The sequence below is a fragment of the Budorcas taxicolor genome, chromosome 15 (genome assembly GCF_023091745.1).
Source record: "Budorcas taxicolor isolate Tak-1 chromosome 15, Takin1.1, whole genome shotgun sequence".
Classification (NCBI taxonomy): Eukaryota; Metazoa; Chordata; class Mammalia; order Artiodactyla; family Bovidae; genus Budorcas; species Budorcas taxicolor.
The window spans coordinates 76,326,706-76,339,844 of record NC_068924.1 but is presented as its reverse complement, the minus strand read 5'-3'; the positions used below and the strand labels follow the sequence as shown (position 1 = coordinate 76,339,844).

Below are 13,139 nucleotides of genomic sequence, written 5' to 3'. Positions count from 1 at the left end.
GAAGGGAACAGCAACCCACTCTAGTATTCTTTCTTGGAGAATCCCATGGACAGAGGAGCCTGGCAGGCTGCAGTCCATGGAGTTGCAAAGAATTGGACATAACTCTTTCACTTTATTTACTGAAGGGCATCTTAGATGTTTCAAGGTATGGCAGTTATAAATGAAGTTGGTATAGACATCCATGTTCAACCAAATGTATTTGCAGTCAGTTTGTTTGTTCTTTTCTATATCACATTTGTCTTTTGCTGATTTTATTTTATTTTTCCTAAGTGTATAAGGTAAGGTCTTTGGTTTTGGCTCTCATTCACTTATCAGTTTTAGACAAGTAGGAGTAGGTGAATATTTACACATTTTAATTTAGTTCCTTAAGTTTTATGGGGAATGTTTTTAAAATGTGGTCAGTAGGTAAAATATATGTTAGTCTGAATTTTTGCTTCTTCCTCTGTCTGCGCTAATTACAATTATTATTTTTTATTTCAAAGGAAAGTCAGGACACTTGACGCAGAAACTACCTTAAAACATAATCTACATACTGATATTCTTTGTTGCTGTTGTTGCACAATTCATTTCTCAATGACTCTAGAGGATGTATATATGAATGTTCTATCAGAAATTGTAAATATTACTTTAATTTTAGATTGCAACTTCTCCAGTACCACAGAATCAGTATCAGTACATGATTTGATGCATAAGTGCAATGTTTTTAATAAAAATATAATTTAAAATATATTTGCTTTTTTTTTTTTTTTTAAGGATACAGGATGCTTGGGGCTGGTGCACTGGGATGACCCAAGGGATAGTATGGGGAGGGAGGCGGGAGGGAGGTTCAGGATTGGGAACACGTGTACATCCGTGGCAGATTCATGTTGATGTATGACAAAGCAAATACAATGTTGTAAAGTAAAATAATAATAATAATAAAATAAAATATATTTGCTTATAATTCACTGATCCATTACTTCTCATTACATAATAAAAGTCATTTATGACAAATCCATAGGTAACATCATGCTCAGCAGTGAAAGCAGAAAGTCTTTCTGTTAAATCAGAAATGAAACAAGCCTGCCCACTCCCACCACTTATATTTAACAAAGCATTGGAAGTCCCACACAGCAATCAGACAAGAAGAAGAAATAAAAGCTATCCACATGGAAAGGGAAAAAGTAAAACTCACTCTTTGCAGATGGCATAACTTTATATAGAAAAGTCTAAAGTCTCCTCCTTTAAAATATTATAAAAATGAACTTAGCAAAGTTACCAGATTTAAGATTAGTATATACCTGTTGCTTTTCTAACACTAATAATGAACTAACAAAGAGGGACAATATTTTTTTTAATTCCTGCTTAAAATGACATCAAAAAGAGTAAACTACCTAGTAATAGTTTATTGTGGTTCATGGGGTTCTTATGGCCTTGAGAACTCAATGAACAGTATGAAAAGGCAAAATGATAGGATACTGAAAGAGGAACTCCCCAGGTTGGTAGGTGCCCAATATGCTACTGGAGATCAGTGGAGAAATAACTCCAGAAAGAATGAAGGGATGGAGCCAAAGCAAAAACAATACCCAGCTCTGGATGTGACTGGTGATAGAAGCAAGGTCTGATGCTGTAAAGAGCAATATTGCATAGGAACCTGGAATGTCAGGTGCATGAATCAAGGCAAATTGGAAGTGGTCAAACAAGAGATGGCAAGGGTGAACGTCAACATTCTAGGAATCAGCGGACTAAAATGGACTGGAATGGGTGAATTTAACTCAGATAACCATTATATCTACCACTGTGGGCAGGAATCCCTTAGAAGAAATGGAGTAGCCATCATGATCAACAAAAGAGTCTGAAATGTAGTACTTGGATGCAATCTCAAAAATGACAGAATGATCTCTGTTCGTTTCCAAGGCAAACCATTCAATATCACAGTAATCCAAGTCTATGCCCCAACCAATAATGCTGAAGAAGCTGAAGGTGAATGATTCTATGAAGACCTACAAGATCGTTTAGAACTCACGTCCCAAACAGATGTCCTTTTCATTATAGGGGACTGGAATGCAAAAGTAGGAAGTCAAGGAACACCTGGAGTGACAGGCAAATTTGGCCTTGGAGTATGGAATGAAGCAGGGCAAGGGCTAATAAAGTTATGCCAAGAAAATGCACTGGTCCAAGCAAACACCCTCTTCCAACAACACAAGAGAAGATTCTACACATGGACATCACCAGATGGTCAACACCAAAATCAGATTGATTATATTCTTTGCAGCCAAAGATGGAGAAGCTCTATACAGTCAAGAAAAACAAGACCAGGAGCTGACTGTGGCTCAGATCATGAACTCCTTATTGCTGCATTCAAACTTAATTTGAAGAAAGTAGGACAAACCACTAGACCTCAGGTACGACCTAAATCAAATCCCTTATGATTATACAGTGGAAGTGAGAAATAGATATAAAGGCCTAGATCTGATAGATAGAGTGCCTGAAGAACTATGGATGGAGTTTCGTGACATTGTACAGGAAACAGGGATCAAGACAATCTGCATGGAAAAGAAATGCAAAAAAGCAAAATTGCTGTCTGGGGAGGCCTTACAAAGAGCTGTGAAAAGAAGAGAAGTGAAAAGCAAAAGAGAAAAGGAACAGTATAAGCATCTGAATGCAGAGTTCCAAAGAATAGCAAGGAGAGATAAGAAAGCCATCCTCAGTGATCAATGCAAAGAAATAGAGGAAAACAACAGAATGGGAAAGACTAGCGATCTCTTCAAGAAAATTAGAGATACCAAGGGAACATTTCATGCAAGATGGGCTTGATAAAGGACAGAAATGATATGGACCTAACAGAAGCAGAAGATATTAAGAAGAGGTGGCAAGAATACACAGAAGATGTACAAAAATGATCTTCATGACCAAGATAATCACAATGGTGTGATCACTCACCAAGAGCCAGACATCCTGGAATGTGAAGTCAAGTGGGCCTTAGAAAGCATCACTATGAACAATGCTAGTGGAGGTGATGGAATTCCAGTTGAACTATCTCAAATCCTGAAAGATGATGCTGTGAAAGTGCTGCACTCAATATGCCAGCAAATTTAGAAAACTCAGCAGTGGCCGCAGGACTGGAAAAGGGCAGTTTTCATTCCAATCCCAAAGAAAGGCAATGCCAAAGAATGCTCAAACTACTACACAGTTGCACTCATCTCACACACTAGTAAAGCAAGGCTCAAAATTCTGTGGAAAATTCTGAAAGAGACGGGCATATCATACCACTTGACCTGCCTCTTCAGAAACCTATATGCAGGTCAGGAAGCAACAGTTAGAACTGGATATGGAACAACAGACTGATTCCAAATAGGAAAAGGAGTACGTCAAGGCTGTATATTGTCACCCTGCTTATTTAACTTCTATGCAGAGTACATCATGAGAAACCCTGGGCTGGAAGAAGCACAAGCTGGAATCAAGCTTGCTGGGAGAAATATCAATCACCTCAGATATGCAGATGACACTACCCTTATGGCAGAAAGTGAAGAGGAACTAAAAAGCCTCTTGATGAAAGTGAAAGAGGAGAGTGAAAAAGTTGGCTTAAAGCTCAACATTAAGAATTGAGCCAGAGGAATGGTATGGGGAGGGAGGTGGGAATGGCGTTCAGGACTGGGAACATGTGTACACCTGTGGCGGATTCATGTTGATCTATGGCAAAACCAATACAATATTATGAAATTTTTTCAAAAAAAAGTAAAAGAAAAATAAAATAAAATCAATTAAAAAAAAAAAAAAGAAAGAAAACTAAGATCATGGCCTCTGGTCCCATCGCTTCATGGGAAATAGATGGAGAAACAGTGGAAAGAGTGTCAGAATTTAGTTTGGCAGGGGCTCCAGAATCACTGCAGATGGTGATTGCAGCCATGAAATTAAAAGACACTCCTTGGAAGGAAAGTTATGACCAACCTAGATAGCATATTCAAAAGCAGAGACATTACTTTGCCAACAAAGGTCTGTCTATCGTTTCTCCAGTGGTGATGTATGGATGTGAGAGTTGGACTATAAATAAAGCTGAGTGCAGAAGAATTGATGTTTTTGAACTGTGGTGTTGGAGAATACTCTTGAGAGTCCCTTGGACTGCAAGGAGGTCCAACCAGTCCCAGGGAGATCAGTCCTGGTGTTCTTTGGAAGGACTGACGCTAAAGCTGAAACTAAAACTTTGGCCACCTCATGCGAAGAGTTAACTCATTGGAAAAAACTCTGACGCTGGGAGGGATTGGGGGCAGGAGGAGAAGGGGACAACAGAGGATGAGATGGCTGAATGGCATCACCGACTCTGTGGACATGAGTTTGAGTGAACTCCGTGAGTTGGTGATGGACAGGGAGGCCTGGTGTGCTGCAGTTCATGGGGTCACAAAGAGTTAGACATGACTGAGCGACTGAACTGAGCTGAACTGATCTAGTAATAAACTTAACCAAGAAAGCAAAAAACCTACACTCTGAAAAAAATTTTTAAAAAGGAAAAGGAAAATGATGGAAGAAATTGTACACAATGCAAATAAATGAAAACACATCTTATGCTCTTGAATTATAATAATTAATATTATTAAAATATCTACACTATTTAATACAATCTAGAAATATAATGCAATTCCTATCAAAATACCCATGAAATTTTTACAGAACTAGGACAAATAATTCTAAAATTCATATGAAACAAAAAGATCCCAAATTAACAAAGCAAATTTGAACAACAACAACAAAAAAAGCTGAAGGTATCACAATTCCACTCTTCATACAATATTCAAAGCAACAGTAAACATAGTGCATGGTATTGGTACAAAAACAGACTTATGGACCAATGGAACATAATGGACAGCCCAGAAATAAACCCATGGACACCTATGGTCAACTAGTCTTCTACATAAATGCCAAGAATACATAATGGGGAAAAATATAATTTCTTCAGCATTCCCTGTCTGGTATAGCATGGGATTTATGCTAATTTTTAGTTTTTCTGACATATTATTAATAAATAAGGTGAATTTTATATACAAGAGAACAATATATACATTAATTAAAAAGAGAATACAGAGTCTTTGAATTTAATTTCATAAATGTTTAATTACAGTTTAGTAAAAGTGAAATCGCTCAGTTGTGTCTGACTCTTTGCAACCCCGTGGACTGTAGCTCTCCAGGTTCCTCTGTCCACAGGATTCTCCAGGCAAGAATACTGGAATGGGTTGCCATTTCCTTCTCCAGGGGATCTTCCCAACCCAGGGATCGAACCCGGGCCTCCCACATTGCAGGCAGACGCTTTATTCTCTGAGCCACCAGGGAAGCTAATTGCAGCTTAATTTGTCTCAAACTTATTATAAGAAACTTCAGAGGTACAAAGAAATAGAAAGATACATAATTTTTGCCTCAGTCAAACAGGGAAAATGCAATTCACACACACACAACTGTAGTATGGGGTTTGGATTATTTGGTATACGGTAAATGTACAGCTGAAAACCAATAAAAGGAAAAGAAAAGCAAAAGGGAAATACTTCTGGTCTATTTATGGATCTGCAAAATATTCCTGAATAAGAAATATCTGAAATGTGAATAATATTTAAGACATGGACCCTAAAACATAAGAGTAGAGGGATCCTAGCCAGAGAAAATAGAAGGAAAAAAGTCATAGATTGCCAGATTTTAGGGTAAGTTTAGAGAATGTAGAGGGGCCCAATGTAGCTTGATAAAAGCATCTAATGAAAGGGAATTGAGAGAAAAAAAAACATAAAGAAACAAGAAAGAACCTAGTATGAGTTTCTTGTAGCCATACCCCAAGCAAAATTTAACAGATGGTAGCCCAATTCATAGTTCATTTATGAAGCATAATATTATCTCATTCCATAGACATTCATTTTCAAAAACATTAGAACTGAACAAATTTCTAAGAGAAAGGCAGAAAACCAAACAAATTGAGGAGTCACCCAGGTTTCCTTGACCACACAGTCTCATTGTAACCCCATAATTTCTTTCAATGTGATGATTTATGAAATTAGATAGTTATACCTAATTTTCTGATGCACGAGTGAGAAGGTTGGATTTTATTCCAAGGAAAATAGGGTTCCTCAGCAATTATTGGGCAGGTCGGTCGTACAATAAGAGATGTACTTTAAAAGGACAATTCTTGCATTCCTCCAAGTCACAGGCAAAACTAGTTGGGTCCTTTAAAATGAAGATTGTAGTCTGAATCACAGTAGCATGCTTCTTTGGCTAACCTAATGCCAGGTGTGAGAGGTAGACTATGAAGAAAGCTGAGCACCAAAGAATTGATGCTTTTGAACTGTGGTGTTGGAGAAGACTCTTGAGAGTCTCTTGGGCTTCAAGGAGACCCAACCAGTCCATCCTAAGGGAAATCATTCCTGGGTGTTCATTGGAAGGACTAATGCTGAAGCTGAAACTCCAATACTTTGGCCATTTGATGCGAAGAACTGACTCATCTGAAAAGACCCTGATTCTGGGAAAGATTGAAGGCAGGAGGAGAAGGGGATGACAGAGGATGAGATGGTTGGATGGCATCACCGACTCAATGGACATGAGTATGAGTAAACTCCAGGAGTTGGTGATGGACAGGGAGGCCTGGCGTGCTGCAGTCCATGAGGTCGCAAAGAGTCGGACATGACCGAGCAACTGAACTGAATGCCAGACGACATTTATTTCAATTCCTCAAAGAAAGTGTCTATGTTTTCTTCTGATACCTCAAAGGACACAGGTCCTGGAGACGAGACATAAGTTCTAAACCATAATGAATATCACCCTATTTACTTTAAATCTGAATGTGTCACTTTAGGCCCTACCTTCCTCATGGCAATTTTCATCTCCATGTTTCTCAGGGTGTAGATGAGAGGGTTCAGCATGGGGGTAATCACAGTGTAAAACACAGAGATATCCTTGTTCTTGTTCTCGCTCCCTGCAGGTAGAATATAAGTATAGATACAGGGCACAAAGAATAACACTGCAACTGTTATGTGAGAACTACATGTTGAGAGAGCTTTTTTTCACCCTGCAGAAGAATGTGTTCTAAGGTTATATAGTATGACTATGTAAGAAGCTACTAGAACAAGAAATATGACAACCACAACCATTCTTGAATTTGCAATCACTAAGATACTCACAACATGAATATCTTTGCACACCATTTTCAAAAGAGGCTTCACATCACATAGGTAGTGATCTATCTGATTAGGACCACAGAAAGGTAACTTGAGGACCATGAGAAGTAAAACAATAGAATGCCAAAAACCCACAGCCCAGGCCAGGACAATAAACATGTCACACCTCTGTCTGTTCATGATGACCATGTAGTCCAGGGGCTTGATGATGGCGACGTAGTGGTCAAAAGCCAAGGACACCAAGATGAGTATTTCCACACCTGCCAGCAAGTGGGCAGTGAAGAGCTAGGTCATACAGTTGTTATAGGAAATGTTTCTTCATGCTGCAACTAAGTCCCAGATTAGCCTGGGGACCACTGCCGGGAGCCAACATGGGAGATCCCACCCATGGCAAAGGTCATGAGGAAGAGACCTGACAGGCAAAGGCGAGTCAGGACTCGAGAGACTCCCCAACCCCACCCATGACAAGGTCATGCAGAAGAGGCCTGATGGGCAAGGCGGATCAGGACTCAAGGGGTCCCCTGGATCTGCTTGAGCATCTACCTGCCGGGGTCCAGCCCCGGTGGATCCAGGGTGATTCGAAGGTGGGGATGGAGTCAGCGTCTTTGGAAAAATACATATTTAATCACAGATATAGAGAGATTAGAAATGGATAGTGTAGTAGGAAGATTAGTGGAGAAAAAGAGGCTGAATAACTTGGATTACATGGAATAGCATCCATGCTCCAGATGGGAATTCAGCCAGAAAAACGGGAGCAAGAAAGAAGCGACATGGGGGAATCAGTCTTTCCAGAACCTGATCCGATTTCTTTATTTTTGGGTTTGCTTATATACCTTTTGTTACACATAGGGATGAATACAGAGTCACGCTGGAGTCAGCAGTCCTGACCTTTATCAAAATCAGGTGCTTCACATAAATGTATAAAAAAAGGTACATCATCTTCTGGCCATGAGTGAGACTTGCTGACATTTTATGATCCTTTCTTTCTGATAACCAAAAAACTTATTTCTTCCAAGGGTGTTTTTTCTTAAACCAGGCACCACCCTCCAAATAAAGTTACATTCCTATAGGGTGAGGGTGTAGTGAGTTACAATCAAGAAAGGAATTTATTTAACCCAAGGTTAACATGATTAGTCTTAAAGGTTAATACTTATTTCTCCTATATGCTTAAAGGTTAATACTTATTTCTCCTATATGCTTAAAGGTTAATACTTATTTCTCCTATATGTTAGTCATATTCATTATAAGGGTAGGGAACATGGAGATTTAGCAGCAAACATCAGCCCAACAAATGAAAATCCTTTCACCAATGTTCCCCTTAAGATCTATTTGGTCTTAAGATAGTGATAAAGTTACGTTTTTACATAACAAGGACACAGTGATTTATAACAAAGCACAGTGATCTATTATAAAAGAGAAAATCCATTAACTCAAAAAGTCTAGTATTGCTAACATCAAAAACTACTGTATTTCCTTTTCTATAGTCCAAATATATTGATTAATATATTCCCAGGTGCCTAAGGATATGGAGACCTGGTGGCAATCATTGACTCCGGGAGAAGAAAAAGCCCTATGCTAATTAAGACTCTCAAAATACTCCAAAACTCTCTGTGCTGTTTATGGTTAAGAGGTAGTAAACAATCATGTGGCAGGAGTATGGATAATCCTGTCACACAAGCTAGTCTGTCAGCAGAGAGGTTTGACCTGAGACATCCTTGTCCCACCCAGAGCAGGGAATTAGCAGCAATTATTGACACAACAAATGAAGAACCCTTCACCAATATAATTCCTAACCAACCCACTATACTAATAATTTCTAACTCCCCAAAAGAATTTGCCTTTAGTAAGTCTAAAACATCTCATGCCTCTCAGGTTGGGAGGCTGTAAACAATCACATGTGGCCGGATGAACCTATACAGGTGGGCTAGATAACCTTCAGAGGAGTCCGTAAGCTGAAACACTCTTGTCACGCCCAGGAATTTTTATTGCCTTGGAGCTGCATGTTTACTCCTTCTCCGAGAGAAACGGTTATGGGGGAGAGCCCCCTGTAAAGTCAGAGGTGTAGGTGAGAGCATAAAACAGACTCTGGTTTTGGGGTTAGATGCTCGGGAACAGGGAGTTTCCCGAGACTTGATCACGCCTTTGCGTATGCCAAGCCTCCTTCCTCATGACCTTTGCCATGGGCGGAGTTCCTCACGCTGGCCCCCGGCATCTACCCCCGAAACCAAAATCTGTCTGTTATACTACACTCCTCTGACATTAACAGGGGCTATCCCCGACCACCTTTCTCTGAAGAAAATCAACTTAGAGCTCTAGTTAATAAATTTCCTGAGCATAATAGAGTGTTCCAATCCAAACCCCTCTGATGACTTTTTAGCTTGCCTCACAGATTTGTTCAGACTCCTGCAGTTACGCATGTGATTGTTTACAGCCTCCCAACTGTGAGAGGCACGAGAAGCTTAAAACATTCTAGGAATGCAGAGCCTTTCAAGGGGTTAAAAATCATTAGAATAGAACTGGTTAAGGGTTTCATAGTTGAGCCAATACTTGCCACCAAGTTTTCATATGGTTCATTATGTACCTGGGAGTGCATTAATTAATATAGTTGATATATAGAGATATAAGTAAGTAGCCTTGATATTTACAACATTAAACCTTGAGTTAATAAATTCCTTCCTTTTTATAGCCCACCGCACCTTTGCCCTATAGGAATGCAACTTTATCTAGTGCTTTCAGGGAGTGGCTCTAGACTTTAGAAGAATCAACTTTAGAAAATAAGTTTTCTGGTTAATTAAGCTTTATCAGAAAAAAAGGGTCATAAAATGTTAGCAGGCCTCCTGGCCAGAAGATGACGTAAACCACGTAAAACTTTTGCATATGGAAAGGTGTGCAGAAAGAAAGCCTGGTCTCAATAAGGGTCAGGACTGCTGACCCTGCATGACTCTGCATCTTCCATTATTCTCTATATTCAGCTCAAGGTATATAAGCTCCCCTGGAATATAAAGTTTTGGGCCTTGCCTCATCATCGCTTGGCTCCCCCATGTCTTTCTATGTTTCTTTCTTTATCTTTTCAGGCTGACTCCCTGGGGTGTAGGGGCCCTCTGAGTTCACTCTCCTGCCCGGGCTTCTAAGACCCACACGAGAAGGAGCCCAAGGCAGGGCACCTTCCGCTATTCAAGAGGGTGCCTATGGCCTACGTGAACAGAGCAAGTCTCTTGTCTGAGGCTTTATTGGCTTTCTGCATAAACCAAGGAATATCAGTCTCTTTTCTCTCCTCTATTCTCTTAACTGCAAATTCTTTCCTCATCTCTCTCTATATCTATATATCTCCCTTGCCTCGCCATCCACGCTTCAGATACTGGATCCAACCGGGCCTAGACCCCTGGGGCTGGACCACTGTGGAGGTGTAGCTGACATCCATGAGGGAGAGGTGACAGAAGAAGCAGTGCATTGGTTGTTGCATTAGAAGGCTGCAGGTGATGGTGAGAGAGACAGTGAAATTCCCCAATAAGGCAGCCAGGTAACAGAGAAGGAACAAGGAAAAGAACAGTAGCTCTATTTTCTTATTTCCCCACAACCCTATAAAAACAAATTCTGTGACATTGTTTTGGTTTTCCATGAGGTTGAGTAGAGTTCAGAGGACACAACAGAAATTCAGTTCATCTGAAACAATACAGAACATAATACATCTTTAATTGCATATTTAAAGTTTTGGATTATTGTGCATTGAGCAAAGATGTAGGTCACAGAAAATTTACTATAAGCAATCTATCATTTGATATTCAGAGCAACATATTTTGAACATTATTTAATAAAATAATAATTATTTCTGGAACATAACAACCCAACCAAGAGGTGGTATTCTGATACTCATTTTATACTTGTAAAATAAAAGCAAGAGGTTTCAGTAATTTTCACCAAATCATTAAGATATGAAGTTGCAATCAAACTAAGATGAGCCTGACTCTGATACCAGAGTTCATGGTCTTGGGAACTATGCAACAACATTAACTGACCATAGAAATTCCAGCTTTTGTCCATCTCTGTAAAAAATATAAAGTCATTCTCCATCCCAGCCTTTAGCCAGCTATGTAATGGCTATTTAAATACTTAAGAAAATCTCTCCACTTCTCCATGTGCATGTAAATCACGTACAAAGTCCCAATTTCAGATGAACATTCTATACATTCAGTGGAACTAAATATTATTTTTGAAAATTTTGAAAATGCTTTTAGTCATAGCAGAGCATACCTGTATTAGTTGAAAAATATTTTCAGTGACTCTCCTTGTAGTCATGTGTGATAAAGATCCAGAACATGGAGAGACTGGAAACAGAGAAGTTAACAACAATGTGAACCATGTGAATATAGGAAGAAAGGTTATTGTTACATAAAATTCACTTTAACCTTAATTTCTATAAATATATGTTTCAGAGGTTTCTGTTGATACTCCTTAGAGCTAGTAGAGTTTGGTTTTTTTTTTTTTTTTTTCGACATTGGATGAACTCAACACAAAGAATGACCTATTTAGTTAAACACTTTTAGAACTGTGGCAGCTTTTTGATATAGTAAACCAAGGAGAACAGAGTGAATATGTTGAAAAAAATCAACTTTTACCCAAAACCAAATGTTCTCCACAATAAAATCATTGTTTGCATCAAATACTGTTAATTGTAATTTGTTGTTGTTTAATGGCATCATTGAGAAACAATGGGATTTGTTAGATAGATCATCATCTAATGATACAAGCTCACATATTCTGTTTGATTTTTGTTGAGTACTATACGGTTCACCCTCTCTAAGCCTTCTTCAACTGGTAAGTGAAATTAATACTGCTGGGTGTATTTTCCTTACAGCAAGAACAAAAGTGAAATTCACACCTAGTCTATATTTATGTGGAAGACTGATCACAGGATATAAACAAATTTAAAGATACTTTCTATTAAAATTATAATAGAAATTATAAAAAACTAGAGAAGCAAAACTGTAGAAAATGCAACTCTTAGTTTAGCATATTTTTTAAACAGAAGTACAAGCCTCAGCATCCCTTAATATTTGAATCAGTGCTGTGCTACTTGCAATGGTTCAGCAGAACTTTGGAAAATACAGACTCACAGAAAAAGATCCTTCAGTGCAGGCCTTATTCATCTTTTGGTCTTCCTTTAAACCGGAAAAAAAAAAAAGACTCCACCTTGTCCCTTTCTTTGTCCCTCCCTGTCTAAGCAGGTAAAGAAGTAAACCTCTGACATGCTTGGTGCATGTCCTGACTAGTAAATGAGTGCAAACTTCCAGATGGGTCAAACGAAGAGATCAGCATTTTAGATGTATATCTGAAAAATAATAGTAAGGAGTAAGGGACAGAGAGATTAGAGAACAGTGGCAGAAATCAGAGCAAACGGGGAAATTTTGATTGTGGGAAAGAGCCAGAAAAAGAAGAATTAGGGGATGAGACAGGGCAAATCTCACTAGACAAAGGTGAGCAAAGACCCATGTTAGGGATAAAAAGTAGTTTATCCCAGGTTTTCACTAGAGAGTTGATTTTTCTCTTCTCCAGCCCTCATATTATCCCTTACTCCAATCCCAGAAGGAGAATGTAATTTGGGGCTGTAAGTAGGGGTGATGGTGTGTCCTGGACAGAAAATGTTAGTGTAATAATTAGGACAATAAGTATCACAACATCACCAGGATCAGTGCATACCCACTGCATATCATTAATCCCTGCCCTGTCCTTTCCCTATCCTTATGCCTTGTAAATAAGAAATGTGTAGGCATAGAATATTGTACCTCTGCTCCCTTCAATATGTCCCCTTTTGGTTAAGAATTGGGCCTGAGCCAGTGTTGCATTAAGCAGAGACGGAGAGTTGGACTGTGAAGAAAGCTGAGCGCCAAAGAATTGATGCTTTTGAACTGAGGTGTTGGAGAAGACTCTTGAGGGTCCCTTGGACTGCAAGGAGATCCAACCAGTCCATCCTGAAGGAGATCAGTCCTGGGTGTTCATTGGAAGGACTGATGT

At 39.1% G+C, this 13,139-nt stretch overlaps 1 pseudogene; it reads right to left on the bottom strand.

Moving 5' to 3' along the window:
* Positions 1-6,776: 6,776 nt before the first annotated feature.
* LOC128060985 (olfactory receptor 4P4-like) lies at positions 6,777-10,746 on the bottom strand (annotated as a pseudogene).
* Positions 10,747-13,139: the final 2,393 nt, after the last annotated feature.